At 39.0% G+C, this 25219-nt stretch overlaps 1 protein-coding gene across 17 annotated transcripts in view; it reads right to left on the reverse strand.

Moving 5' to 3' along the window:
* LOC308195067 (uncharacterized protein) overlaps positions 1-25219 on the reverse strand; it is a 1623621-nt gene that overhangs the window by 276817 nt on the left and 1321585 nt on the right. The window lies entirely within an intron of this gene.

A 25219-nucleotide genomic window follows, 5' to 3' on the forward strand; every position in this document is an offset into this window, starting at 1 on the left:
TTTTAACCCCCCATTCCATTGCACTCACACTCATAGTGTTGGTGCAATGATTTCACTCACTGAAAAGCTGTGGCCTGTTTAGGGAAGCCACATACAAGACAGTGCTGATTCCCAGTTTGAGAGGGGCAGGTAGCAAACCTCAACAAATACATCATTTAGATCATTCATCTGCCTGGTTCTGAAAGTAAGATGCACTGAATGACTAAGAAAGCATTGAGTACCTTGTCCTACTTGTGCCAGTTTCTCAGCATGGCAAGCTTGATACTCTGTCCTAGTCTAAGATGAAAAAGTGACTTGGCTAGCCAAACATTGTATGCCACACCCTGAAGAATGCATGCCCACAGAAGTTAGCTTCTACCTTCAAGTTGCTTGCTCTTTGAGGAGGGACTAAAGAAAAGAAGTGCTTAGAACTTCTCTACCATCTACTTCCAACTTATGTCAAGGTCTGAAACAATAACAGGAGGATCCCAAGACTTCTTCTTTGCTCCCTTCAACTCTACCCCTTCCACTTTCTTCCTCTAAATCTCTCTCTGCCTGGTCTGGTATGTATTTGCAGTTTTCCCACTGTCTCAGACAAACCTCACAGCCAGTGGTGTTTTAATATTTTTTTTTTCCTGACGCCACAACTGCCCAGTATTTCTGGCATGTTGTACAATGACATATTTATCTTGTTGTCAACCAAACACCCAGATCCTTTTCTGCAGGGCTGCTCTCCAGTATCTTGTCCCCCTCTGTATGTATATCCAGGATTGCCCTGTCCCAGGTGCAGAATCTGGCACTTGTTTATTTACATTTCATATGGTTGGTGATTGCCAAGCTCTCTAAGTTCTTTGACTTAAAATTTCTGATCCATCAAAAATGTCAGGATTTTGCACAAACATTTCAGTACTGATGCAGGACAGATATTGTCATTCACTTCTCTCCTGACTCTGCTTTGCAAATGTAGGGTTCCCTTTTACTTGTTCGTGTACACATCAGCTGCTGTCTTATATAGCTTCTCTGCAATCTTTCATACCTCAGTCCTTAGCAGTATCCTTTGGCTTATTTGGTTTCATTCAAATAAAGGCCGTGTATGTGGCTTGAAAGCACCCTTCCAAATTGTGTCTCTTGGTTTCTGAAAGATTTCACAAAGAGGTACAGATACAACTGTAATACCAAGATTACAATTTGCCAGACAACATTTAGAGGTTGCTTTAAATGTTACTGTTGGGCTTTGGGATTGATTTAGCATCACTGTACAACCCATATTGTTTTTTAGTTCCTCTGAGGTAGCAAGAAGTAGATTCCATGGTCACTTACACTACAAACACAAAAAGAAATTTAAGACCTGTATTGTGTGCAGTGGGAGCTAGTTGCTGAAAAGGGAGGTCCAACAAAGAGTTTGGGTTGAGGTCTACAAGTCACAGTCTTGTTCTAAATTCTCTCTCTTTTTTTTTTTTTTTTTTAAATCTCCATTGTCTTTAAGTACACTTACCCAAGGCTTACAAACATCAAATAAATATGTTGTTTTAAATTAGACTGTTCTGAACATTTCTTTAAGTGCGTATATCTGTTCTGAGAATAGGAGATGCCTTTACTATAATTATTCTCCATTTAAAATTTTAAAAAAATAAAAAATATGAAGGACAGACTGGTGCTGCAGTTACGTATTCTGTGGTTACCGTGTGTGCTATTTGACAGTTGCAATGAATTTCTTTAAACACCTTTGTCTCAAAGTTACAAAATGAAGGTATTAACTCAAACAATTCAATTACATCTAGTCACAATCTAAAATCTTGGCCAAGATGAATTAGAATTATGAAGAAAAAACTGCACTGATGTCTTTGGGCTGTCTCAAAGAGGTTGAGGAGCCTTTTTAGATGAAGCTCTTCAGTGAATTGACTTCTCCCACCTAACCCCAGGAAAATAAATGTGAAGGTTCCTGATGATTTGAATGGGTGGCATGCAAGGTCTCTCCCATAAATTAAATTTGCAGCTCCAAATTTATTAATTTCCAACCATGTATTGTCATTGTGGTAAATGGAAATTTTAAGGAATCTGATGCTGTCAAAATACATTAAGATAGTCTCTGATCCAAATGTTCAGGTTCTTGTAGAAGCCTGAAGGTACTACATGCTTTTCTGAGGACACAGCCTAAGAGAGGTGAGGATACACAGTACCTGTAAGCTTGGTTGAACAAATCCTCTTCAGCCACGCAGGAAAGCAGGGAAATTTATCATGTCACACCATGGTGTTAAACTTGGTGTTATGCTTCAGAGAAGTAGGCAAATGAAATATTCAAGTGCAATAGGGTGAACACAGTAATCCGTGTTAGATGTAAGAGAGATTGGAACTGTTGAGTGATAGAGAAAGTTGCCTCAATATACTCTCTGCGAAAAATGGAACAAAACCATCAATGTGGCTTCATTTCTTCCATCTCTTTGTTTCGTGAAGCATGAGAAGAGCTGGGTGATGTCTTCAGAGTATGATATTTTAGATGCTGAATTGCATTGTCTCCTTCAAAAGCTTGATATTATGTGTAGAGGATAAAATCCCTTCAGGCAAAAAAAGTCTTTCACAAGGAAGTATGTGCTTTGGATATTGAGCTGATCTACCTCTGCCTGATGAATTCTTGGTTTACTCCCATATCTCAGGGTCTGAGTTGTTAGTTAAAGTGATCCATTTGCCTTGACAGAGCATTATCTGCTGCTCTACTAATTGACCAGAGTGAGGACGGAACATGATTTGTCCTGAATTTCTGCATCATACAGCCAGAGCCTTGGCTGTGCAGAAAAGAGACAGTCTATTTACTTATGTATTCCTTGCTTGGATCAGATGGGCAGGAACTAGTGGGCTGTATGTCAGGAATTGACAATTTCAGATGTCCTTGCATTAGGTAAGTTCATCAGCACATTGACATGGTCTTTTTGGTAAGTCTGACCATTAGTGACAACCACATCAGCTGCATTGAGGTTTGTCCCAGCCAGGCCTCTTGCTGTTCATAGTAGTAGTTTCTTCCCTACCTCAGTTTCAACAGAGCACACTGTGGCAGAGAAGAATGATGGGTATGTGAATTACTGTAAAAGCAGGGATTTCAGAGTACATGAACATTGGAGAGTTGGGGAAAAAACAACTACAACAAAAAAACCCACAAACAAACAAAAAAACCTCATCAATCCAAATCAACGTTTTTAACACACGTGAACAGTGGTAGTACTGACCAATGATATAGTCCTGCACCAAAAAAAAAAAAAAAATATATATATGTATATATATATCATGGCTTCTGAGAAAAATCTAGCATGAACTAGGTTTTAAAACACAAAAGTAATTAAACTTTCTGAAAGGCTTGGACAAGGCTAGTCAGCAGCATGATAGGATTGGACATATCAGCACAGTATCACTTTAGTAAATGGGCAGAGGTGGGTGAATATAAAGTGCCATCCATACTTCATATTAATTCTATCGAGGTTTAATGAAGCTCCACATTCTGGTGTATGCAGTCATTGACACTCACATGAATTATTTAGACGCCAACTTGTTGACTTGTCTGACTGTAAAGAGGTCCAATAGGTTTCTTCCGTACTTGATGGAAGGATGAGAGGTGAATTGCCATGTTGCTTGCTGTGCACATTAATCTAAGCCAACTTCACTCTCTGAATGGGAAAGTAAAAGAGAGGCTGGTGATTTATGGGTATAGTTTGCTATCCAGACCCAAAGTGATTTTGACCATTCATTAATGGTGACACTTTTAAGAATATCACTATTGTGAATTGGAATGAAAAAGAAGACGTGGTTCCCTTATAGATATTTCAGCCCAAGAACTGAGAGTTTTGAATAAAATGTGCCCTGCGGTCTAGGAAGAGCAAAATGCTTAATACAATTAAACATTATTTCTATGCATTTGCTACATATAACTAAAGGATTTAAAGCTACAGGAACTGGGACTAATTGTAAAAGTGATTTTCCCTAGATGCACGCTCCTTCAGGTTTCCTCTCCTTTGTTATGCTGACAAGTAATAGTGTGCATATTCTACTTCTCCACAGGCAGAGGAAACCCCATTAAATTCAAAGCAGATATGCATGCTTATTTTGCCCACAAGATTTAAGCACTTATATGTAGAATTAGTGCTTGTTCTAAATTAAGAAAATATGCAGTGTAATTTGTTAATGTGCTCTACATTGTTAGACATTTTAAAAACATGCTGTTTGCACGTATAACTGTAGGACTATTGTATGTAACATTGGGAAACAGAATTGGGATGTCATGTACTTCCACTTTTCATGATGTGTTAAAATGTCCTGATAGCGAAAGAATTAACGTGTAGACTCTATTATACTTTTATTTCCCAGTTTCAGTTAAGCTTTGTGTCTAGACATTGATGAAGAAGAATTGGACAGTTCATCTATAAAGTAAGAGAACAATTTCACTCTCCTCGTTTGACTCCTGTCAGTTAAGGATACAGGTTTCCTTAAGCCAAACTACATGAATAGCACAGAAATATGTTCTGAATTAATGAAAAAATACGTCATAGTCTGAGTGCTGCTGGAGCAGACCACTTGATTTTGGATTACTGGAATATCTAAGTCCTTTAAGTCCTTTTTTATTTATTTATTTATTTTAAAACAATAACTTTCATGAAGTTAACATAATACCTAAAATACAGAAAATACATATATACAGATCTGCCCTGTTAGCTATGCTTAGGTAGTTTGGGGAAGTTTGGGGAATTTTTCAGTACTGAAAAATTGTCCAAACTAGTTTTGTTGGACATTGCATTGCTAAAAAACATGGTCTTTTTTTTCAAAGTAAATAGAAGTGTGATTTATTTATCAGTTTAAATTGTCATTGAAATAATTGACCTACTTCCACCATACTAACCCGTCTCAAAAATCTCCCTGCCAACAGCCTGCTACTTCTCTGTCTGACGTCAGTGATGACTATACTTGCCTAAGTCTTGTATTTGATCACAAAATATGAAGAAAGGGAACTCTAGTAAAGTCTCAAACAGTCTGTTCTAAACAATCAATTAATAGTTTCTTTTGAAGTTTGAGATTTGAAATACATTCAGTTTCCAATAAGTGAGAACGAGCATACAATGAGTAGATTTTGTTCACAATAAATTAATTGGTGAACATTTTTCACATGTATGCTGTCCGGTAAGAAATGCTGACAGCTTTTTTTGCTTTATTTTGTTTCAATACAGCTGTAATTAGATTGTGGGTGTGTTTTGTTTGTTTGTTTGTTTGTTTGTTGTTGTCTTTTAGTTTGGATTAAAAAAAAAAATCTTCAATTGATATTGGTGGAAATTGTGATGAGGAAAATTGTGATTCTGTGATTCTGTGAAAAAGAAATCTGAAGCAAGCTTTGCGTTTGGTATATAACCTGAGCAAAGACTTTGTTTATAACCTGAAAATTTTGCTGTTCTTTACAAAGCTTTTAGTACTGCTGACTTCAGAAGCTGAACTTCCATTTCTCCTTCTTTCTCGTTAAGCCTGACTGTTTTAGATGTAGGCACAGCAAAACATGGCCTGAAAAACATCACGTCCCATCAAAACAAAACACTTGAGCATGCCACTGCACATGGATGGCATCCCATCTTGCACTCTCATACCCTTCTCTTGGATGAGTCAGGGAACTATTAATCACAGCCCTTCGTGCAAGGTACTGTAATGCTGCTGTGAATGACGGGCATACTGGGATGGAAAAGACTTTAGGGGCTTGGCAGTCTTATGACTGTCTAGTCTGTGCCTATTTTGAGCAAACATCTGTGCTTACTAGATACATGTTTGGACTTTGCTGTAGCTGTTCATTGAAAGCAAAAAAATGAGGAAAGCATTAAAAAAATAAAATATCCTATCAAAGTACTTATATGTATTCAAAGCTTGATGCTCTGCAAGCATTAGTTGCATGCTAAAACAAATGTAACTCATTTACTGTAAGCATTATTACTGGATATTGATATAGCAGAGTAAACAGACATGATGCTTAAACACATGCATGGTTAGATTTTCAAGTGACTTCAGAAGGAAACTTTGAAACCTAACTTGCACATTCAGCTTTCTAGTATGAATATTCAATTTAAAAATATTTTTAATACACTGCTTGTGATCTGATCTAGAATACAGAGTTTTCAGGGCATGCTGTCTTCAAATAGCCTTACAATCTAAAATACTACTTCTTAGAATCAAGCTATTGCAATTCTCAAATTTGCAAAAGTTTAAACAACTATACCTTTATTATTATTATTATTTATTTATTATTATTATTTTATTACTTTTTTTTTTCTTTCGGGTATGTTTTCTTCTTCCCACTGATGGCACAGAAAAACTGACAGGCCTCTGAGGAAATTGTATATGTGTGGGTGTTATATTTGTTTTCCAGGCTGATGAACCTCACTCTTAAGCTGTTCTTGTTATTGAGGCCTTTGGTCATCTTGAGATGACCAAACTCATCTTGAGACCAACTTCTCTCCCCTTTTTTCAGTTCTACTCTGTCTTTTCAGAAGAGATCAGAGCTCTGTACAGTGCTGAAAATGCAGATGCTGCATTGATTTAGTGCCATAATCTACTCTTTGTTACTTTCCTAATAATTATGATCACTGCTGAGCACTGAGCTGATATTTTCATGCAATTAGGTGTTATTATCCAGCAGTTCCTTTCTGAGCAGGAACAGTCAGCTCAGAAGCTGACATTGTACACTTACGTTGGGATTGTTTTTTCTTGTTTTACTTTACAAGGAATGCTATCTGCAAGTTTATTGCCCAGTCACTCAGTGTCCTTCCTCCATTCATTCATTCCTAAATGTATAATTAGATTTGCTGGCCTTTGGCTGCTCTAATCAGCCTCCCACAGAAATGGATGTTGATTGCAGCCTGGCTTCCTTAGATAAAAGCTGTGTACCTCTAGCTGGAGTCAGGAGCTTTCCTCTGGGTCAGGTTGACAAGTGCAGCTGAACTGTTGGCTTCTCATCAGTACTGAGAATGATTGACTCCCTAGGAGTAGCTGGACAGTTCCAGGTAACAAGAATGATCCTGCAATTTTAATAAAAGCACCTTTTCTACTGTCAAAGCTGATGGTGTGTTCTATGGCTGGGCATGTTCTGGAAATGCTTCATCATTCTCCACTGAAGAAGGAGTTTCTGTAGAGGAGATGGAAGCTGTTATGCTAGCTACCTGTCTATGTTGCCTAAGCTGTAGGGCAAGCTACCTAAGCTGTAGGGCAAGCTTGTGAGCTGGCACACGGCCATCCTACCAGATGGGCATTGAGTGTTAGTAGCCTGGAGGTATGTGCACAAGGATAATCAGTTCAGGATTGCCAATGAGGAAATTCAAGTGGGCTGTTTAGTCTGGAGTTCAACTGGTGATAGCGAGAGAAGGCACAGTGTCAAGCTTCCAGAAGTCAGTTTTGGCTTCAAAGGAGCAAATGAATGGTTTCTCTGCTTGTAAGAATAGAATTGAGAAACTATTGAATTTCTAGATTTTAAGGAAATGTCAAATTTATGTATTAATGTATTTCATTGGTTGTTCAGCTCTATATGCTAAATCTTTGATCATTTTGTTGTTGTTGTTGGATTTTTTTGTTGTTGGTTTTATTTTTTAGTTGTTTTCTGAGGCTAAGCATACCACAGCATGCCATCCCAATGCTAAAACAGGGCTGTAACACAGGACAGGTGGAGGAGAGCAGAAATATTTTCCAGCTGAACTGGATCTAAGAAAGAGCTGCTGAGGCTGAGACCAAAGGAGGCTGGCTGCTTCAGAGGGAAGGAAGCTTAAGAAAGAAGCAGCAGGACAGTGTGATCATCCAGAAAAGAAGTCAACCCCATGGGAACTGAGTAGGGGACAAAATGAAAAACTGAAAAGTTAGGATTGATTTAAACATAAAGAATGTTGAGTACAAAGAAGAGGTAGTCTTTTACTTTGTCACCTGCAGGTTAGGATTTTGAGGGCTTCTGTCATGGTTTTCTTTCCTACAATCAATAGGACTAAAAATACTTTTAAAGTTCTTGATGAAATGTGAGAAGTGAGCAATGCTGCAGCACCCAGTTGTGAGTGGGCAGAGGATTTGCATGAGGAGAGAGAAGTTGTTTGAAAGACAACATTTCAAAAGAAGATGTGTGCATGTGCATTTCAATGGGGAATGGAAATTTATATCAAGAGAGTGTACGCCTACAAATTTAAAACAAATGTCTGACGCTATAATGCACATGAGGAATCTGATTCCTTATATTAGGAGAAGAGCAGCTATCAAAATTCTAGAAAATTAAACAAATACATTATGTAACTTGCTGAATAATCAACCGTATAAAGTTTGTTCATGTGCCTATAGCTCTGGTTGGTACCCAAATATTTTGCAAATTTATCTCATAACACTGTGCCTAGCATAGCAATATGTTTTTATTTCAGTGTTTTTGCTGCTTTTTATACAGCTTTTGCTGTTCGTGCTGTCACACAATAGCTTTGATTGCAGCATGCACTGTAATTTAAGCCTTGATTAAAAAATGCACTCTAATGGATCCTTAGTGGAGCTCCTCTTTAATGAGAAAAGTAAAAGTGATAATTAATATAGAACACAAGAAGGTCTGATCCTTATTTATACCAAACAATTTTACCCCTCTCCAGCATTGTAGGGATCTCTCATATATACTTGAAAATATACAAGCCATATATACCTGAACTAACAGAGTAGGGAGAGAGGCTTAGGTATTCAAGAGCCCCAAACTTTTTTGGGGGGAACTTGTTTTATGTGGAAAGTCAGAGGCAATACCTCTTTTGTGCTAGTAAGGTATGAGACATAACAAAATAAGAATTCCATTCTGCCTCCTGAGGGATATATTCACAATCACACAAATACATGGAAGTGTACTCAGACCAACAGATGCTCATGAGCTGGTCCAGAAGTGATATTTGTTGCAATGAAAAGTTTTGGTAAAAATCTAATATAGGATTTTTTTTTTTATCCCACTCACAGCTTCCCCTGCCAAATTATATTTTAAGATCAACTTTTCAAACACATTTTTACTCTAAAAATATATTTTTAAGTTCAAAAAAATTGCAGAAGAAAATTTTAATCAACTGCTGCTTGTCCATCTAGCATGTGAAAGCCCAGACATGGCAATGCTGTTAGGGACTCCTTCTCTGCTCACCCCCGCACCCCATGACTGGCTGTTCAGACATTGTGCACAGATTTCCCAGCCGTTTCCTTTGAGTTGCTGTCTTGTAAGAAAAAGCACTGTGCACTGCTCAGAGCAGCACCAGTAATGGCGAGAATCTCTCTGTTTTTGTATAGGACTTTGACAGAAAAATATTAAAGACAAGCCTCGTCTGTAACAAGGAATAGCACTGGATGTGAAGATGAATTCAATTCCACCTGTTTGCTGGCACTGGAGAGTTGATCCCACCTCCTGTCACATTCTCTTGCTATTTTTCCTTCTTCTCTTGTTTCTTGAATTAAAAACACAGATCAGGACACTGGTTTCACAGCTGGACTAAATACATTCACTAAGGTATATGGTAGTGCAGATCACAGAATCATAGAATCATTAAGGTTGGAAAAGACCTCCAAGATCATCTGATCCAACCATCACCCCACTACCAATGTCACCCACTAAACCATGTCCCTAAGCACCACGTCCAACTTTCCTTGAACAGCCCCAGGGACGGTGACTCCACCACCTCCCTGGGCAACCCGTCCCAATATCTGACTGCTCTTTCTGAGAAGAAATGTCTCCTCATTTCCAACCTGAACCTCCCCTGGCACAACTTGAGGCCATTCCTTCTAGTCCTATCACTAGTTACCTGTGAGAAGAGCCGATCCCCAGCTCCCCACACCTTCCTTTCAGATAGCTGTAGAGAGGACTAAGGTCTCCCCTGAGCCTCCTCTTCTCCAGACTAAACACCCCCAGTGCCCTCAGATGTTCTTCATAGGGTTTGTGTTCCAGGCTCTTCACCTGTTTCGTAGGAGACGAAGAGTGAATAGATTTATTTACTGCTGTCATCACAATCCTTCCTACTGATGGAAAAATCCGTTCAGATTCATTTGTGGTTGTCTTCATTTGAGTCTGTGTACTCCTCCCCAGTCCTGCTTCTTTAAAAGCAGAGAAGAAAAGTTGTGTATCTGTACATCCCTTCCTTTCATAACTGAGACCTTCAGCAACATGCAAACAACTACAACTAAATTAAAGACCTATACTTCAGGGAACAGACCTAATCAGCACTAATGAGCACTGCCTAACTAAGCAACTCTACTGGGGAAGACTTGTGGATTCTGATTTGTGCGACAAGGTTTCAGCATAACATAAGGGTACACTAGCAATTTAGCATACCTTAATTATCATAAATGTTTGCTCTGTTTAATTTTGGGCCCACACTAAAGACAGTAAAGAAAAACAATAAATGAGATGTTCAGCTCCTGAAAATCATCTTTAGCACCAATTTTGTCTCACAAAGGATCTGGCTTTTATTTGATTTACTCCACGTTTTTATACTGTATAAGGTATATGTGGTTACACTGCAACTGTAAGAAGGCTCTTGGAGGCCATGTTAAATATTAACAAGCTGAGCCTGTGAGAAACCCAGGCAAATGATCCTGTATGACTACATTGAATCTTACTGATACTATAAAAGGGTTGGTGCACAGAAAACTGCAGGACCTCATTTTGCTATTTTTATGCCAACAGTTGCATAACTACCTGAGCAAGCCTTTTAATCCAAGGTCACCACTTACATGTGACCACCTGTCTTGCAGACATGAAATAGAAATTTGGGAGTCATTATTCAGAGAATTCTTTCAAGGAAACTTTTGTCTTAGTTTTGCTATTATAATGTGACTGTGTACTATTTTTTATGATCTCATTTGTTTATAATTCTTTAAAAATGTTTGTTATACCTGTATGTGTGTATAAAAGGAGAACACAGAGAGGAGTGGTTAAGCACCTGATGTTTCATAGATTAATTTGGTATTTTTCTCTTTATTACTCTGCTTTAATGCTCCACTTTTTTTCCTGTGCCCAGTCCCCCATTTTACAGAGCTACTTTCACATTTCATTTGGGATGTGAGTGGGTGAAATTAGGTCCCTAGTAGTTTGTCCAATTTCTTGGTCCTCTGGAAGTGAGAGGACAAGGCATGACTGCTGTATATTTCCTAAATAATAATAATAATAGTAATAATAATGATAATAATAACAACAATAATAATAAACAGGTATGTTAATGTCAGATGTGTTTTTAAATCACCTTAGCCTGGGTATTTATTATAGGGAATCTCACTTGCAAAGACAAGCTTATATACATAGATTCATAGAACGGCTTGTATTGGAAGAGACCTTAAATATCATCTAATTCCACCCCCTCTTTACTCCCCCTGCCATGGGCAGGGATGCCACCCACTAGATCGGGTTGCCCACGTTGTTTCATCCTTCAAACAACCATGACAGCAGCGCTAAGTGGACCTTGCAACTTTCAAAATTATTTTACCATATTTGTGGCTTACATTTGTTTTCTCTTTGCTATCAATGACAAGTTCCTAGAGTTAAAATAGTCACAGGAGAATTAGTAAATGTGTTTATTGCAAAACTGTAGTCAGATGAATTCATAAATCAATGACAATGTGATAGCAAATACAGCTATAGGTGAGTACTGGAGTTTGTTAATGGGATAGAGGTGCCAGGGTCTTATCTCACCTGCAAACCCCAGCCCTGAATGAAAAGAACAAAGTCTGGGACCTGGTTCATTATTTCCATTGTGATGGGTGATTCTCATCACGGTGGCCTTTTGTACTTACTCTCTTATTGGATGAGCAGTTCTCTAATTAGTGGTCATAATTAGAAACTAGAAGAATGGCATAGGACAAATCATTACATCATTACAGCACATTTACTTTTCTGGAATCAGTCTGGTTGGGTCTTGACGAACCTCTGGAGCAGTCTCAGCTTCTGAGCATTGCTTTAAGCCCCTAGCAGTCAGGTAGGCTTTCCTGAGCAACACCCAAGCCTGGGAAACAGTCATTCTCATTGGGTTGTCTTGTGGGTGCTATTTACAGGGTGCACTGTGTGGTGGTGGCCTGCTTAACAGATTACAAACAGCCACCAGAAGTGTAATTAGCAGAGTATCTTGGCATCTAAGAGGGTGTTTGCCAGTGGTAGCGTTCATTTTCTTTGGCGGTAATACTTCCTCCTTTTCCTTCTTCCTCCAAATGGAATTTCTATTCTGCCACTCTAAATCCTTAAATAACTTCCCTGCGCATGCATTGGCATATGTTGTCATCTTGGTAATTGCACTCAGACTTTTTTCCACTATTTAATTTTTTTTCCTTTGAACCTTGTAATCAAAGTTGGTTATGTTTTAAAGCTAGCAAAAATAAAGACACTCCTCCCGCCTGCACAGCTGCTATTTTTCTACCCTAATGACAGAATATTTCTGAGCAGTTTAGGGATAATTTGAGCCATTGCTCCCAGATCCATTACCCCTTTAAAGAAATTTATGTTACAGGCTTCAGAATAATTCAGCATACAAAATAAGTAGGCCTTGGTCAACCCAAAGGACACCAAAACAAACAATCAAAACAAACAAACAAAAACCACAGAAATAAATCAGCTTAAAGTTTTTTTGAAAGCTTTGTTTTTGATGCCTACAGGACAGGAGATGACTCTTGACTTTTCTGTAGGAGTCAGGATTTAATAGAGGCAGGGAATCTAGAATCTCCACAGGGCAATTTTGATCGCTGTACAATTAGATTTGCTGCATGACTCCCTTAGGGAAAGTGCAATGGCAGTGAACTTAGAAAGGACATATTTATAAGTTACCAGTATGAAAAAAAAAAAAAAAAGCACAATGAAAAGCAAAGTGAATACAAAAAAGTTAAGATGACAGGAAACTTTAAGATCATCCTAATGGATGGTACAGGGAGAGTTGCATTTACACGACAAGGCAAGGCAAGGCAAGGAAAGAGGTTTATTTAGGACAAAACAAATCATCCTTTTAAAAATGGAAGTCTTGCCCAATATAAGAAAGCTGAATTTCACTCCAGGTGATCAGTAGACTGCATGAGTCTCCAGGATTTGTTGTGTGAAACAGCACATTTTTTTCAGGTGCTTGTATCAGCCCAAATAATTCAGGGGATGCCTAGGTCAAAAAGCTGGCATCCAACATATAGGCAGCATACTGTAACCCTCAGTTGTACACCAGCCAGTGCAAGTGGGTAGATGCTGCTTTTTCCAAGTCAGCTTCAGCACAGAGTGCGGGTGGCAGAAGAGAGGAGCAGCAAGTGGCCAGCCACCATTTGGCATCCCAGCCCCAGCACTGGCTGCATCAGAGGAGTGAGCAAGGCTAGCTGTTAGCATGGTTTTACTGCCTGCCTGCTGCTAGGGGCTGATATCTGCCAAGGTGTTGAGAACAGGAGCAGAAAGGTGCTCATCACACGTCCCCTTCCCCTGTGGAGGTGGCAGAGGTGGGCTGCCAGGTTGATCCTGCAATGTGGGGACTCCTGTATCACCTCAGATATTTCACAGAGACTCGATGTTGCAGTGATGCTATCTAAGTCTAGGCCTGACATAAAGATTCTGGAAGTCCAAGACAGACAGAGCATCAGTAGAATTTGTTCCATGAGGCTAGAGGAGAGGCCAGAATGATCTTTTCTAACTCCCAAAAAATCACTGGAAAAAAACAAAGTAGACACTAGTCAGCAAATAAGCACAATAAATATTTATAGCATAATAAAAAAAGACTTCCTGGATGGTGAGCAGACTAGAAAAAGAAATATAGATTCCTTAACAGTAATCTATCAAGAAAATGCAAATTAATTGTAAGATATTGCAAGCAGACAAAACGTGTTACATAACAACTTTGGGGGCTTATTAATGACCTAGAGGAGAAACCAACATGAATTTAGTGAAGTTAACGGAATTTGAGAACGGTGCAAAATTGCTTCAGAATTTCCTTTGTTCCATACATGCAATAAACTCAGGAAGCTTGCAGTTCACTCTAGAGACTAGTATCTCTGCAGTTCCCTAGGCTTTGGTTACTGTGCTTTTCAGCTAATGAACGCTTTTGGACCCTCACCTGTGAGGCAAAAAGTGTGGGAACCTCTGTACTCTGTACTCTCAGTACTCTGTACTGCAAAGCATTATTCATGCATCCTTACCTGAAGGAAAAAGGAAACAAAATGGTTGTCTGAGGTCATGCATCACGTTCTAGTCTAATAACAGAACTTGAAAATATATTAAAATTCTTGGCTCCTGTTCAAATGCACTTTCTACTGAGCCTGTTTATGTTCTTAAGTGTAGCCTTTTAAAAATCTTTCTAGATATTTAGTGTCTAAAAGCTCTAAAATTTGTTTCATAATACCAGATGCATAGAGTGCTGAAAAGTGGGATGTTGGATCTCTCCCTTGCATAAATATACACATCAGAAAATGAATGATGCTTAAATGATAGTTTGCTTTCCTGTATCAGTTTTAAGGTTGTTCTCATTTTAAAGCTAGAAGTGTGCATCTTGAGAATGGGTTGATGGTTTACAATGAGCATGATCTGGATGGGTGCTAGGGTGCTAGTACAGGACAAGACAAATAGTTCCTAATAGTTCACAATGGGCAAATAGGTTTTGTAATAGCAGTTTTTTATTTCTGTTATGTTTAGGTATAACCTACGCCTTATGGGGCTTTTCAGGGCAAGGCAGAAGGAAATTATGAGAGGCTACAATTTTAGTTAAAACTAAATACTAATATAGACTCACTCACTATTCTGCATACATGCAGATAGGCCACTGCAATATATTTGCCGTGAGTTAGGTTATACAATTCTGGTAATTTTCCTCTTTAACAACATTTCTCTGGAATGATTCCGAAATTTTGGATGAAATCTAAATCTAAATTGGAGGAGACACCTACAGTAGCTGAACTAGACACTAGAGTTAATTAAGATGACCTTAATTAAATGAGGGAAGCAAGTGAAGTCCCTGAAACATGTTCCTTGTGAATGACAAAAGAGATCTGGTGAAAAACAGATTTTGCTTATCCCTGGAAAGCATCTTACTGGGGAGTGCAAGAAGGAGGGATGAGCTAAAAAGGCTTAAATTGTAGATACCTCATAAGTCATAGGGAAAATGAAATCTATATGCCTGGAAACATACATATTGTTTTCATGGGCTTTGTGGTGTTCATCCCTTTCCCAGGATAGATGAATCAGTTTGATATGTGTGTATGGGTGATGGTGCATATTACAGCAACTGGGAGGTAATCCTTTCCCAAAGCCTTCCCTATCTGGATTGTGGTTTAGATGGGCTGAAATGGTATGCTGCAGATTCTCTCCAAGAGACCAAGAGAGTGACTTAAAAGCAACAGCAACAACAAAATTCCCTTAGGGATGTGGGGAATACTGTGTGTCTGGGATTTGGGAAAGATCTGGAGCAAATGTGGCTCTGTTTGCTGTGATCTTGTTGGTCCTGCTTTGAGCGGGGCGGGGGGACGGACGACAGCACCTTGCACAGTGTCAAATGGGGGACAGTGTCAGGTGCTTTACAGAAGTCCAGGTAGATGGTGTCTGTTGCTCTTCCCCCTATCCACCAGTGCTATAGTCCCATCATAAAAGGCCACCAGGTTTGTCAGGCATGATCTGCCTTTAGTGAAGCCATGTTGGCTGTCACCAATCACCTCCTTATTTTCCATGTGATGTCAACGGTGGCTTTCAAAGTTCCTCTTTTTTTTTGCTCTTCTATCAAGGCACACTGCAAGGTAGCACATCTTTGTAGAACTACCTGTAAATCACTACCTGTGAAGAGCTCACTGTATATGATCAATTTAGGGGAAGATTTAAAATTCATAGCTCCATCAGAAGTCAGGAGTGTGCTGTGAGATGCTGTCAGGAGCATGCACTAATAGGCAGACACACTGTCCTTAGTGACAGAGTGCTCTTCAATCCGAACGTAATGCTTTACTGCACAGATACTACATGCCATCTCCCCTTCTCCCACCCTTTGACCCACTGCTGGAATTTGTAGCAAGTCAGTTGCAACTCAAAAAATCCTCTTATTTAATAACTTTTGTATATTTTTAGATATTAGTTTCTGTCTTTCAAATAGGGAGGTTATTGGTTGGTTCCCAAGGAGAAGGTGAGCCTTAGGGTAAAATGTCAGGAATAACCAAGCTAAACAATAGTGAGCACTAGCTTGCAGACTGCATGTATTATTAAAACATCAGGTAATGTACCTCAAACCACCATCTCAGACATTGAAAATTCATGGTAAACTGGGAAATAAAAAATGTTCTTTTTATTTTGTTCTTAAACTCCAAACACTTCAGAATTTTTCTCCCTTGCCCTTGAAGACTGGTTAAATATTATATACAATTTTACCCTGACACATTTTTAGCGGCTTCATATTCATACTGCACATGCACACCAGATTTTTATAAAGAGAGCAAAACACACAAAATATGTATAAACATTTGAAAAGAGAGGGAATGTACCATACAAATCACATGCTTTTAAATCCTTTTAAAATAGCTGCTACCTGGGACTACAGAACCAAAATTATGCTGTAAATACAAGAAAAGCTCTGTTCCATAGCAAGTCTGAGGGGTATTCCCTGTACTTAACTCTACCATATAACTGAGGTCCACAGACAGGGAATCACCCTCTTCTAACCATGGACAGAGCTGCTTGCAGGGGCAATTGAGTGTACCTGAATTAAGCTCCTGTTCTCAGTTCTCTGGAGAGTCTAGGAAGATTTAAAAGAACAGTGAAAGATGAGAAGCGTGGGTAACCCCTCTAGCAGTTCCCATCGGGGATGAATTTTAAGGATAATAATGGTAAATAAAATGAAGAGCTCAATGAAAATAAGCAACTTCTAAGTGTAAAAATACTTGTACAAAAAAACAGCAGTACTGAGGGTTTCTCAAACTTATGGTGTGGTTTGGAAAAGAATGGAATTGTGAATATGGCAAAAGCTGAACCAATAAATCTTTCAGTTTCAGAAGTTTCAGAAACAGCATGTGTCAACTAATGGTAATTTCATTTTTTCTTGCATAACGCATGGCAGGTATCAAATGGCTCCATATTGAAGACAACAACCAGATCTTCTGAAAATATGTGTTAGAGAAATGTACTTTATGGCTGTATAACCTTGTCTCATAAATGGGGAGTGTTAATGTGGCCATACTTCAAATAATTGACTTATTTGTTTAAGGCAGCTGGGAAGTCTCCTTAGGCTGCTTCTGTTGCAAATAAAGCGAGAGAGCAGCTTCTCTGCAATGCCATTCCAGAGTACCCAAAGAAGACAATTACCTCAACCTTGCCACTTCCTGAGATGACTGGCATTCTGCAGGAACTAGAGACGCAGTCTTAGGGAAACAAGCCAGATGGACCTGGGCATTGTGTTTCTTTCCCATAGTCTAATACACAAATACATGAGAAGGCTGGGGGGCAGTGGATAAAATATGACATTTTTGCCTTGTGTGTGATTGTTTTTGCAAGCTTGGAGAGCAAGCTTGTGTTGTCTGTTGAACTGTTTGATGCAATGCCAAATAAAAAGAGCACTAACCATATAAGACTTCTCACATTCTGAGTAGGTATTACAACCAGAGACAGCATGTTAAATTAAGATTATAGCGATCTTTAGCTTTCAAGATGAAATGAAAACCTGCCCAAGGAATCCTTAATGGATGCCATTACTAGAGGCATAATGTGAGCATCATCTTAACTTTAAATATCCTGCTGAATGTTTACTGTAACTCTGTCAACATATCTTTCATGTTTCCTTGCCTATTTGTTCTGCTCTTTGTTTTTAAAAATATCTCAGGAACTTGAAAATGAAATATGTTTTATTGTTGAAATGGATTTTCTCCTCAGCTTTCTTTATACACACATTTTCTTGTTATAGTATTGCTTCAAAATGCAAACCATTTGTCTGGATTTTTTTTTTGTTTTTAAGCGACAAGAGGAGTTATTAATGTTTGGGGAGATGTGAGGAACTACAGTGTAAATGCTTTACAAGCAATGATTAGGTCAGCTTTGAGAACTTAACATACAATAAGAAGTTGCAGATCCTACTCTGACAAGGTCACGGATTTGAACCCTAAATCTATGACAAGTTTTATAAAAGTTGAACTTAGTGCTGCAACTGAAGTAGTTTTGAAGTGGATTTTAGTGACAAAGACATTTGTGAAATTGGCTTCATGAAAGAATATCATTTATTCAGCCAGGAAAAATATCTCCTCTGCTATTATTTTGCTCTTGTAGGATACTGTTTTGTGTTTGTAGCACTGTCACTTTCGTTCTTATGAATCACTCAGTGTCACATAGATCCCTCATATTTATCTGTCTGGAAAAGAATATGCATTTCCTACTTCTTCCTAGTATTTGGGGAAAACATTTTTTTTTTTAAGGAAAAAAATATGAACTCAAAACACAATACTATGAAGAAAGTACTCTTTGAAAACACGTGTATTCTAAAAGAATAAGGTATATTTTTTCAGTTACTGGAGATGGAAGGACATTAAGATAGTAGATACCCTAGAATGAGATATTTAGCAATTACCATTAACCTGAATGTGCTTGTTCCAGAGCTTTACAGCCAGCTTTTTGGTTTTGTTCTCCAGCCAGGCAGAATGATCTTCTGGCTGAGAACTCCTCAGATATTTCCTTTGGAAAAAGGGACTACCTAATCTGAGCAGCTGCTGTAAGATAAGATATCCATTTAACTCATATCAGGAAGCAGTGAGGTGTACAACCTTGTATCCCAGTTGCTTCCCCATTTACTTGGGCAAAAGGCTCCCAAAATAGCAGACTCATCCAAGAATCCCTTCCCACTAAAGACGTATATTTTGCAGGGCTTTCACTGTGGCAGGGTCAAGGATGGAGACAAGTTGAATGAGTTATTCCAGTTGATAGGTTGCTTTTTTTGTATTATACCTGAAGTAAGTTGTCTCCACTGTGCCCTCTGGGCAATCTCCAGATGATGGGCAGAATTTAGAAAATCTATCATTAGCATAAATGAGCTACGGAGGGAAAGGAAAATGCCCTACCCATCACAAAGGGACTACAGAGTTGCAAGTTGTATAGAAAATTTATTCACAGCTCACACAAAATCTGGAGCAGATTTAACAGTGTTACCCGTGCAAAAGAATGACTTTGAGATACAGTCTTCTAGGTACTTTGTAAATAGACATTCCTCAAAACTGCCCTTCCATGTAGGAAAGTATGGAAGTATATGTATGTCCTCTTTTCCAGGACAGCAATGGGGGGATAGTACACTAGCAATGCTGGGAAAATAGAAAAGGTGGCCTGTGAGTTGTCACCATTGTGCATGCAACTGGGGTGTAGACTTGATGTAATTAAATATCCCAAATCCCCAGGACTTTGGCACCCAAGTGCTTGAATAAAACATAACTCATAGCAAAACACTGCTTTTGTGAAGAGGAGAGAATATAAAGATAAATTGTGGTCCCGGGCCAAATACTTCATTCACATTATTTCACTCAACTGTGAAGCCCACTGTGTATTCCAGATTAATTGAATATTTGCATCCTAAATTAGAGCCACTATTAGGGAGATTAAATGGCTATATTTTTCACAAAGGGCAACAACATTGTAAACCTGCCCTTGAAACCACCTCTTTTTCTTGACCTTAGGGAAAAAGGTGAACACATATATCCTTCACATGCTATAGCTGATGCAGAGCCCACACAGGAGACAGGATGATAAGTAAATGAACTGGGGGCATTAAGAGAAGGAGGAAGTGTAGAAATGCAGAGACAAGCTTAATGAACAATGGATTTTTTTTTTTTGGTTCAGTAGAAAAATTAAAAAAAAATCTAGGAGGGAAGAATTAGTTTTACTTGAACTGAAACAGCTATTCTGGGGGGACTTGGACTGAAGTGAAAGAACAATGACAAAAGAAAATGTGTATTGATCTGGAAAGTTCTATTCAACCTGCACAAAAAGATTTTCAATACTTCAATAAAAAAAACAAAACAAAACAAAACAAAACTTGATTTACAATGAAAAAGACATGCTTTTGGAAACCAAAATCTCAAAAATACAGCTTAGAGCCAAAATGAAACAACCCACATCGGTTCCTGAATAAAGCCCAAATTAGTGAGAAAAATAAATCACAGAGTTTTAGAAAATTTAACCAATGCTCTTTCCTGGCTACCAACACTTTTTCCATCAGTGGCATCATGAAGCCTTGAAATTCCTGAGTGCATGTGGGAGAGCTGTGCTGTCCATCTCTGGCAGACTGTGCATACACCACCTGCTTGACCTAGATGTTGATAGAAATCTCTTCATGACTGTTTTATTTTACAGGTGTGTCCTTCCAAAGTTTAATATAACGAAAGACAATATTCCAGTATTGCCCGACTAAGGCACTTAAAGTGAAGGTTTTATATTACATACTACTTTTTAATGGATTTTGAAAGAGCTGATTTTTTAAAGGGTTTGTTTCTGTACAGGCCATAAACTGCAGTAAGTCACTATATTGAATTTACAGGGTAAGTTTTAAATATTGAATAACTGCATGTATACAAGGATTATTAATAGAAAGTATGGTTTTGTTATATATTGCAAGCTTAAAGGGAAATTGGGGAAATTGCTACAATATTGATCATAATGTGCTGACTGCCATTGATTTTCTATAAGTGAAATGTAGACAAGGAAGATCAATATAAGCTGCAAGCAAGAAACAAGTACAAAAATTTTAATAATCTGTAAGTAGATGCAAGCAGAGACATTTATTTTAAATGCGAGATGTGCAGTTTTTTCCACTGTGGAGGGTATGGAGCATTCATTAATATCTCACTGATAATTTTGGTGACTGTATTGTAGGTAATGTCTTATATGCCTGAGAGTGTTATTGAGTTAAAAATAAAAATCTTTGAGGTACTTTTTATATGCCTCTGATTTTACTAGAGGGACCTAGTGGAAGATGCTCTTAATTTCTCCCTTTCAAAACTTAATTATGACGTAGACTAGCAAGGGCTGAACGGACATCCTGTTTCTACCTAAAGAGATGAGATTTGAGGTACATGATCCCTGTACTGCATGGTATAAGGTGATTTGGCAGCACTGCCCTAAACTCTCATTCTTTTCAAAGCCAAATAGGAAGTCAGTGTACAACAAAAACACTGTTGGGCAGTACACAAAAATAAAAATTATGCAGAGTCCTTCAAATGCTGAAGACTATAACTAATTTTTCCTAGAATCTAATTGGCACACTGATACTTCATCCTGATGGGTTCAGTTTTCCACATCAGTCACTTTCCAAAGGAAAAACAAAACCTAACCAAATAAAACAACAAACAAATTAAAACAAAACAAAACAAAAAAAAAAAAGAAAAGAAAAAAAGGCAAGGAAAAACTGGCAAAGCTGAGCTAGGCTAACATGAGTGACAGCTCTTGAAATGTGAGACACTGGGGAAAGACCATCAGGGTGAAAGATGCTATATAAAAACAACCTTATTTTTAGCCCAGCCCACAGCTGTTCTTGCTGCAAGTACAAGGAGTGGGATGTGGAAAACACACTTAGGTTCTTCTTCTTTTGTGAAAGAACTTTACTCCCAGGCAAGCAATTGAAGATAACAATCTTTACTTATACTTTTGGTTCACTTAGACAAAATATTATTCCTTGAATTGATTTGTATACACCTGGTGCAGGATTTGGTGTAGCCCTGTGAGGTCCCTGTCATCATCATGTCTCAACCACACAAAAAAGTCTCCCTTCAGGATGGTTGTGCCTCTGAGCTGGTAAAATCTCTTCAATAATGTGCTGTTTACAGGCTGTGTCCACATGTCCAATGGTCACCTGACTCAAACCTAAGCTTAAGATCAAGCTTTTAAGATCAATCCATTTATAATGGGAGGTTTGAAAGAAAGTGGCCACTTGCCTCCTTAACTTGAAAATTGAGAATACATTATGGTGGCTTTACTCAGGTGGGCAGCCAGGCTCCACCACAACCACTCTCTCACTCCCCCTCCTCAAAGGGAAAGGGGGAGAAAATATGATGAAAAGGGCTCAAGGGTTGAGATAAGGACAGGGAGATCACTCAGCAATTATCTTCATGGGCAGAACAGACTCAGCATAGGGAGATTAGAGAAATATGCTGCCTATTACTAACAAGCTAGAGAAGTGGGAAACAAAGAAAACAAACTAAAAACACCTTCTCCCCTTCCACGGTCTCCCCCCAGGCGGCACAGGGGAGCAGGGAAATGGGGGTTTCGGTCAGTCTATATAGCACTTTGTCTCTACTGCTCCTTCACAGTCACTCTCTGCCCCTGCTCCACATGGGGTCCCTCCCACAGGATGCCGTCCTTCCTGAACTGATCCTGCATGGGCTGCCCAGAGGCAGCAGCTCTTCAAGAACTGCTCCCACATGGCTCCGTACCACGGGGTCCATCCCCCAGGAGCAAACTGCTCCAGCACGGGTCCCCTACGGGCGGCAGCTCCCCCCAGACCCCCTGCTCCTTTGTGGGCTCCTCTCCACGGGCTGCAGCTCCGGCCCGGGGCCTGCTCCTGCGGGGGCTCTCCATGGGCCGCAGCCTCCTCCAGGCCACATCCACCTGCTCCACCGGGGGCTCCTCCACGGGCTGCAGCGTGGAGATCTGCTCCGTGTGGGACCCATGGGCTGCAGGGGGACAGCCTGCTCCACCAGGGGCCTCTCCACAGGCCGCAGGGGAACTGCTGCTGCCTGCCTGGAGCACCTCCTGCCCTCCTGCTGCACTCACCTTGGGATCTACACGGCTGGTTCTCACTCATTCTCCCAGCTGCTATTGTGGAGCATTTTTTTAATTTTTATTTTTCCTTTTCTTAAATCTGTTCCCACAGAGGTGCAAACAACATCGCTTATTGACTCAACCCTGGCCAGCAGCAGGTCCCTTTGAAGCTGGCTGAAACTGGCCCTTATGTAACATGGGGCAGCTCCTGGATTCTTCTCAGAGAAGCCACTCCTGAAGCCCCCACTACCAAAACCTTGCCATGTAAACCCACTTCTCATATAAAGCTAAGTTATAGGCTCCCTTGCTTCTCCTTCCCCTTTCCCCTTTCACACAGCAAAATCCAGCACTGTTATCTGAGAGGAAGTATGTCTGAGATTTCTTAAATGTAGATAATGCATTCAGAAAATGCGCACTAATATTTTTATGACAAGAACACTTGATGTACTTCTGTTTGGCAGAGCACTATGTTATGGATCCGTCAATTGTACTCAAATTGCTAACTGTAAATTAGGATTCAGGTAGCGGGAGGAAATAAAATGATCTTACCATAGGCAGAGGCCTTTGAAGGTGAAAAAAGCTCATCTGCTGTTAGGAGAGTGATGGAATGACAGTAAACAGCATGGTTGGAATAGCCAGATGTTGCTAGCTTGGTGAAAGCTGGTTTTCCATGCTATAAATAGAAAATGAGGTTATGGAGATTAATTCTGGTCCTATTTATCTGAATGGCCACTGGCTTCATTTGGACAAGAATTTCATTCTGTTTCTTTCTCTAGTGGTAATTTCATTTTAATAATTGATTTAAAAGTGCAGAGATTATTCTTTCTTAAAAATAAATTGGACCAAGAGGACTCTTTATGCAGGCTGTCTGCCTTCTTCATGGCTAAATGCACTTGTCATTATCTTTGCTTTAGAGAGGAAAGCTTTATCCTAAATAATAGACTGTGGTTATGAATTAGGCCTATTGTCTCGGCCTCTACTACTGACTTCTGTGATAATAGGGAGTCTCAGAAGCCTGTTGAGGAGCATCATCAGTTGCAGCTGTAATTTTTCATCAGATAATTAGGCAGTGCTGAATTTTATCAAATTCTTATTTAGTTTGAGACATTTGCCATTTTTCTGCTGAAGTATTTCAGACTTAAAGTGGATGAATGCTCAAAGACTGGAATTGTGTTAGGTGTTAAATGCTATCCATGTCACAAGATGTCCTATGTCTATAGCCTGTGACAATTTCCATCAGTATTTTCTATTAAGCATGTCAACTGCTTTATCTCGTGTCCCATCAGTATATTTACTTCTGGGAGACTTGTGTCAAAGTCTCCCACTTTTTTTTTTTTTTTAAACTAGGGGAGCATCAGCAGAATCTTTGAGGAAAGCCAAGTTGTTTGTTCTGCTGTCAGTCTTATTGGGCCTTTCATTCTCACTGGATAAATCCTACCTGGGCCAAGGGTGTCACATACAGTACATGAGCAGGTTGCAAAATTAACTGGCATATTCTGGATGCTCGCTGAAGTAACTGAATCTGTTAGATTTTTTTTATTTTTTACAACTTCTTATTAATGATTAAATTATCTAAAAGATTAAATGAGAAATGCATAAGAGAGTAGGGGTTAGAAAGATAGTGAGAAGCACAAAGTGGAAAGAAGGGGAAGAGTGAAAGAGGAGTAAGAATGAAAAAATGGGAAGAATGAAGTAGAAAACTGATTCTACGAGAAGGGAAGTAAGGCAGACTTCCTTGAGAGTAGGAGCCACCAAGAGGAGCTGAGGTAATAGACAAAAAGAGCAAGTCCTGCTGTAAAACTGCAGTGAGGAACACAAATAAAATCAGCCCTCACACACTGTCGTCCTTATTTTCTTTGAACTGCAGAAGGTAAAATGCTTCAAAGAAGTCTTGGATAAACCCCTGTTCTTCTGCCCCCAAAAGCAAATTGTCCAGATTGATGAGCATGATTATGAGTAAAGTCCTTGGTGAATATGAATGAGATTTGCATTATTCATGATATTTGAATGACCTTATTTAAGAGACTATAATTATACAAGTTAGAAATTTGTTTAATATAAGTTTGCCAAGTACAACATTTCACAAGTTTCTGGTAAATCTGGTTAGTATTAAACTTCAGTTACTGTAACAATATAAAACAGAACTTTCTGCTCCCAACTTTTTTTCCTAGTTTGCTGGTGCTTTCAACTTGATAAAAAAGTAACAGGAGCATTTAATAACAATGAAAACATTTTGAAGGACCAGTAGCATGGATATAACAAGCATAAAAGCCTAAGCATTTCAATCATCACTCCAATACCTGTATCAAGTTCGCACATATCAGCCTTCCATCTTGAATATATGTAGTTGTTGCTTGCATTCTGCATTCCAAAGAACATGGACCTTTCTTTCTGCACTTGTTAATTTAAGAACTATTCCTCCTAATGAACCATAGAATCATTAAGATTGGAAAAGACATCCAAGATCATGTGGTCCAACCATCACCCAACCACCAATATCACCCATTAAACCATGTCCCTAAGCACCACATTCAACCTTTC

Source organism: Anser brachyrhynchus, assembly GCF_964034855.1.
Source record: "Anser brachyrhynchus genome assembly, chromosome: 4".
In the NCBI taxonomy this organism is placed as follows: Eukaryota; Metazoa; Chordata; class Aves; order Anseriformes; family Anatidae; genus Anser; species Anser brachyrhynchus.